The following is a 6,765-nucleotide window of genomic DNA, read 5'->3' as shown; positions in this document are numbered from 1 at the left end:
GTAGAGTTGCAAATCTTACAAACCAATTTTAGTTGAATTCTTGATTATGGATATTCTAAGTATGCTGCTAAGTTTACATGATACCAAAAACATCAAACATATCAACCATTTTGTGTAATGCTCAGTTTACCCAAAATTCTGTATTTAACTTAAATTCAATTGTTGATATCATGTTTCATTTATCAAAAAGGTTTAAGCAATTTTGAACTTATAACTACAATGAAATTTTCTCCTTTGCGGCATGATTACATTTTGCTATATCTATTGTAGTGCTTACTTGACAGAAGATGTATTATCTTCATATTATCAGGTCATGTTTTTCTTTTTTTTTTAGTCTTATATATTTTTAAATATTTATTTAAAAAATTAATCTCTCCTGTTTGAAAAGTCCAAACTGGAACCAGCACTCTACTTGTCAGATTCCTTGGGACTCCACCTGCACTGGCCTATTCACTTAATCTCTTCAGTTTAGCTTCATATCGTCTCTGACTCCAGGACAGCAGAGCAATGCTTGAGGTGCTCACGTCATATCCAGCATGTGCCAACTCTCTGATGCGAGTTTTTAAAGTATGTATACTCGAGTCTAATACCCTTGGATTTTCAAGTATTTGTGAAGTACTGATTTTCTCTTCTAGGAGGCAGTCTATTTTATCATTGAACTTTTTCTCTGACAAGAAGATCATATTCAGATAGCTTAGGACAAACTTCTGTACCTCCTCCTCAGGGCATCCGAGAGAGAGCAGCCTCTTTTTGATGTTTGTGTAGTTTCTTTTGGTACAGTCCTAGGAAAGGTAAGATTCTAGCTCCTGGACCACATACCAGAAGCAGCAGGTCCTCTTTGTCTAAGTTGAACGGTGTCTGTAAAAATTCAATGTTAATTTTCACACGTTTGGTGCTCTGAATTAAGATGGAAGGATTTTTACAAATTACCTTCCTGACAAAAATTTGTGGGAATGTTGTGGCGTAAGGATATGCTGGTCTCCTGCAAATCTTCAACCATTTGTTTATTCAAATTCAGACTGTTGGAGAAGGTCCTGGGAGCACTGGTCAACAGTCGGCAGAGGCACTTATGAGTCAACCCAACAGAGCAGAGGAACTTTATGTTATTCTCTAAGTTTAGGTTGTTATTAGACCGAAAGAAGGATTCAGGAGAACACTCCAAAATATTTACAATTTCAAGGTCTGATGCCATAATCTCTCTCCACAGATCCCACAGTTTTGAAAGACTTTCAAGAGTGCGTGTTATGGCTCGTGGATATCTTGATATGATGCTACCAATCACTTTGTCACTTGCTCTTTGAATAGAAGGAACGTCTTCAGCTCCTGCTCATTCGTAAAACTCCAGGCTGTCCTCTGCCATGTCGAGATCAACTGCCATTGATGAGTAGGTCCCCATTTTCCAAAGACTCCCCGTCTTTACTGTTACATTCCACACTAAAGGGCCCGAATGAAATCGACTTGAGGAAAACTTCTGCTGAATATTGGGGCACCCACCTCTTAAATCAAAGAGGAAGGTCTTTCTCACACTCTATATCCAGGGTTGTTTCCCTTTGTGCTTTCTTTATTGCTTCTATTTCCATTTTTAATTCCTTCACCTGTTTATTTATGTTTTCCTGGATTTCTTTCAGGGATTTTTGCGATTCCTCTCTGTAGGCTTCTACTTGTTCTCTAAGGGGGTTCTTCACGTCTTTCTTGAAGTCCTCCAGCATCATGATCAAATATGATTTTGAAATTAGATCTTGGTTTTCTGGTGTGTTTGGATATTCAGTGTTTCCTTTGGTGGAAGAATTGGCGTCCCATGATGCCATGTAGTCTTGGTTTCTCTTGCTTGGGTTCCTGCGCTTGCCTCTCGCCATCAGGTTTTCTCTGGTGTTACCTTGTTCTGCTATTTCTGACAGTGGGTAGACCGTCCTATAGGCCTGTGTGTCAGGAGTGCTGTAGACCTGTTTTCCTGTTTTCTTTCAGCCAGTTATGGGAACACAGTGTTCTGCTTTCGGGCCTGTAGTCTTTCCTGTCTACTGGTCTTCAGCTGTTCCTCTGGGCCTGTGTCCTGAGTCCACCAGGCAAGTCGCTTGGAGCAGAAAAGTTGGTCTGACCTGTGGTTCCGTGGCTCAAGTTGCTCGTGGGAGTCTGCTTTTGAGCTCTCCCTAAGGGCGGCAACCAGGAGGACCTGCACAGCCTTTTCCGGGAGCCCCCGGGCACCAGGGTCCCAGATGGCCTTAGGTGTTTTCCTCTAGAGTCAGAAATGTGGGCAGAGTGTAGTCTCTTCTGGCTTCCCAGGTGTGTCTGCCCCTCTGAAGGTTTAGCTCTCCCTCCCATAGGATTTGGGTGCAGAGAACTGTTGACTGGGTCCCTTCAGGTCTGGGCGGTCCTTTCTCACACTCTAGATGGTTCTTGGTGCCATAATCATGGGATAGTCCAAAGCTTTTCAAGTCCTGCCATCTTTTCCTGCCACGACTTCTCAGGTCATGTTTTTCTTACTACTTGATTGTCACATTGACTGGATGTGGAATCAACTAAGAGACTCACCCCTGGATGTGTCTATGCAGGTATTTCCAGAAAGGATTAACTGAGGGACTCTTGTGTTAGGCAGTACCTCCCTGTAGCAGCCTAGAAATAAAGAGATGGGAAGGAAATCAGATGCTACCTTTGCAGTCTGCCATCTTGAGGGCATCTACCCTCATGCTGCCAAAGCTACCATGCTTCATAGGCATCAGAACATCAGCCTTCCAACACTGGAGAAGAATAGAAGGTTTCAGGGAGTCCTCCAGATATTCAGTGCCAGAATGGCCCTGGAGAGTCATCCAGATGTGTGTAGTGAGCCGCGATAAAATTCTAAGTCTCTAGTAATAGTAGTAGTGTTGGACCTCTTAGTTGCTATCATGCAAGCCAACCCAAACACCCACTTTGTAAAATATTAATTTTTTACGGAATTTTTAACTGATTGATATAGTGATTAGTAATGCTTTGTTTTTTTATTCTATCAAACTCATGGACGTCTTTCTTCTACTTTCACTATTTAAACTTATGTTGTACAGATACTTGATTGAAAAATCCTTAAATTAAATTGATCATTTCACTCAATTACTAAGAAACAAAGATGTTCATATTATATCAAATTCCGTTTGATCCCTATCCTGTTCATGCTGACTACATACCATCATGTTAACAAGGAGTCAATGCTTTACACACACAAAAAAAATATAAGTACTTATCTGAGGATGAGCAGTGATCCCTACTGAGGCTCTAGCTAAAGCCTCAGCCCCACTTCAGCTCCTGTCAGGATCCATAGTACAAAACAAACAGGACCCACTGTATGAAACAAATTAAGATCCAAGTATAAAGATACCTTGATTGCTTTATACAAAAACAAAATAAAGGAACCATTCCCCATGTTAAGAAAATGCCAAAAGAAACGATTTAAAAAGAAGAAAGAACTGTTTGGGCTCTCGGTTTCATAGGCTGCATAGTAGGCATCAGGGGCTGACCGGAAGAAATCAGTACAGATGGCAGCCAGGAAACAGAGAGGGTTGCCAAACTGGGCTTCTACCTGTTTGTCCTTTTCCTGCTTCACAGTAGTATCCTGTATGTGATGACATGCATGTTCAGGCAGCTCTCCTTAGTTTGGTCAGTCCTTTCACACATTCTCAGAAGTGTACACTATTCTCTGAAGACATTTCTTTCCAACCAAATTAACCATTTTGACCTAAGTGTTAATACTGGAAAAAAACCTCACAACCATCATGGCATGGTAAACTTGAAAATAAGAAGTAGCTCTAATTACTATCTTTGCGTTATGATCTTGATTTTCTTGTGGAATTTTTGAGCATGAGTGTTAGTGTGATATGATCCAAGGTGAAGTTACACTGCTTAGATCAGCAGTTCCTGACCTTCTCAGTGCTGTGACCATTTTATACAGTTCCTCAAGATACAGTGAGCCCTAACCATATAATTATTTTCATTGCTACTTTATAACTGGAATTTGGCTACTTTATGAAGTGTGATGTAAATATATGCCATGCAGGATATTTGATATTTGAGCTGAAGGAGTTCATGACCCATAAGTTGAGAACCACTGACTTTGATGGAAAGATCAATTTTTATCAAAAAAGAATTAAAATTCAGTCCAAATTGAACAATGCTCACAGCTCTAACTGTAAAATCTTTGAAGGCATTTTTAGCAGCTTAAAGGATGAATTGGAGTGTTTGGGTTTTATCTAAACAATTGATATATTTAATTAGAATATGTATCACATCAAAAGGAAAACAATGGCTGGATGTAGCTCATTGGTAGGGAATTTGGGTTGCATGATCAAGGTGTTAGGATAAACTCGACCAACTTCAAAGAGAGCAGCAAGCAACTTAACTTTTTAAATTAAGTTTTCTTAGTATACCAAATACTTTTATAAAAACTATAATTTTGATGATATCGTCAATTTTCTGTAAAAAATGTTTATTGTTATATGTCTTAGTTTGGATTTTATTGCTTTGAATAGACACCATGAGCAAAGTACTGTTATAGAGGTAAACATTTAACTGGGGATAGGTTACAGTTCAGAGGATTAGTCCATTATCAGCATGGCTGGAAACATGGGCAGAGTACAGACAGGCATGCTGCTGACTAAGGAGCTCATAGATCTACATCTTGATTCAAAGGCAGGAGGAGGAGACTGTGTACCACAGTGGGTAGAACTTTAGCATAGAAGACCTCAAAGTTGGCAGCCACAGTGACACACTTCCTCCAACAAGGCCATATGTACTCTAACAAGGCCACACCTTCTAATAGTGCTACTACTCCATGTGGACCAAACATTCAAACATGAGTCTAGTCTATGGGGACCAAATCTATACAAACCACCACAAAACAAAATTATTTTTTTTCTATATCTCTCTTTCTTTTTTTTATTATTATTATTAACTTGAGTATTTCTTATATACATTTCGAGTGTTATTCCCTTTCCCGGTTTCCGGGCAAACATCCCCCTCCCCCCTCCCCTTCTTTATGGGTGTTCCCCTCCCCATCCTCCCCGCCTTGCCACCCTCCCCCCAACAATCTAGTTCACTGGGGGTTCAGTCTTAGCAGGACCCAGGGCTTCCCCTTCCACTGGTGCTCTTACTAGGATATTAATTGCTACCTATGAGGTCAGAGTCCAGGGTCAGTCCATGTATAGTCTTTAGGTAGTGGCTTAGTCCCTGGAAGCTCTGGTTGCTTGGCATTGTTGTACATATGGGGTCTCGAGCCCCTTCAAGCTCTTCCAGTTCTTTCTCTGATTCCTTCAACGGGGATCATATTCTCAATTCAGTAGTTTGCTGCTGGCATACGCCTCTGTGTTTGCTGTATTCTGGCTGTGTCTCTCGGGAGAGAACTACATCCGGCTCCTGTCAGCCTGCACTTCTTTGCTTCATCCATCTTGTCTAATTGGGTGGTTGTATATGTATGGGCCACAGGTGGGGCAGGCTCTGAATGGGTGTTCCTTCAGTCTCTGTTTTAATCTTTGCCTCTCTCTTCCCTGCCAAGGATATTCTTGTTCCCCTTTTAAAGAAGGAGTGAAGCATTCACATTTTGATCATCCGTCTTGAGTTTCATTTGTTCTAGGCATCTAGGGTAATTCAAGCATTTGGGCTAATAGCCACTTATCAGTGAGTGCATACCATGTATGTCTTTCTGTGATTGGGTTAGCTCACTCAGGATGATATTTTCCAGTTCCAACCATTTGCCTACGAATTTCATAAAGCCGTTGTTTTTGATAGCTGAGTAATACTCCACTGTGTAGATGTACCACATTTTCTGTATCTATTCCTCTGTTGAACGGCATCTGGGTTCTTTCCAGCTTCTGGCTATTATAAATAAGGCTGCTATGAACATAGTGGAGCACGTGTCTTTTTTATATGTTGGGGCATCTTTTGGGTATATGCCCAAGAGAGGTATAGCTGGATCCTCAGGCAGTTCAATTTCCAATTTTCTGAGGAACCTCCAGACTGATTTCCAGAATGGTTGTACCAGTCTGCAATCCCACCAACAATGGAGGAGTGTTCCTCTTTCTCTGCATCCTCGCCAGCATCTGCTGTCACCTGAGTTTTTGATCTTAGGCATTCTGACTGGTGTGAGGTGAAATCTCAGGGTTGTTTTGATTTGCATTTCCCTTATGACTAAAGATGTTGAACATTTCTTTAGGTGTTTCTCGGCCATTCGGCATTCCTCAGCTGTGAATTCTTTGTTTAGCTCTGAACCCCATTTTTAATAGGGTTATTTGTCTCCCTGCAGTCTAACTTCTTGAATTCTTTGTATATTTTGGATATAAGGCCTCTATCTGTTGTAGGATTGGTAAAGATTTTTTCCCAATCTATTGGTTGCCGTTTTGTCCTAACCACAGTGTCGTTTGCCTTACAGAAGCTTTGCAGTTTTATGAGATCCCATTTGTCGATTCTTGATCTTAGAGCATAAGCCATTGGTGTTTTGTTCAGGGAATTTTTTCCAGTGCCCATGTGTTCCAGATGCTTCCCTAGTTTTTCTTCTATTAGTTTGAGTGTATCTGGTTTGATGTGGAGGTCCTTGATCCACTTGGACTTAAGCTTTGTACAGGGTGATAAGCATAGATCGATCTGCATTCTTCTACATGTTGACCTCCAGTTGAACCAACAAAATTATTAAGAAAGTGTTCTAATGATAAATGGTTCAAAGCATTTTAAAATGTAGGAACCTCTTTACCATATCAAGTACCTATTTATAATTTATAAATCTACATTTAGTATATGATTATGTGT

General features: G+C 40.6%; 1 pseudogene; it reads right to left on the bottom strand.

Annotated features, from left to right (window-relative positions):
* Positions 1-446: 446 nt before the first annotated feature.
* Mterf1-ps3 (mitochondrial transcription termination factor 1, pseudogene 3) lies at positions 447-3,164 on the bottom strand (annotated as a pseudogene).
* Positions 3,165-6,765: the final 3,601 nt, after the last annotated feature.

The sequence above is a fragment of the Rattus norvegicus genome, chromosome 2, assembly GCF_021556685.1.
Source record: "Rattus norvegicus strain SHRSP/BbbUtx chromosome 2, alternate assembly SHRSP_T2T, whole genome shotgun sequence".
NCBI classification, from domain to species: domain Eukaryota; kingdom Metazoa; phylum Chordata; class Mammalia; order Rodentia; family Muridae; genus Rattus; species Rattus norvegicus.
The sequence above is the reverse complement of the archived record's forward strand: the minus strand, read 5'-3'. Positions and strand labels throughout refer to the sequence as shown.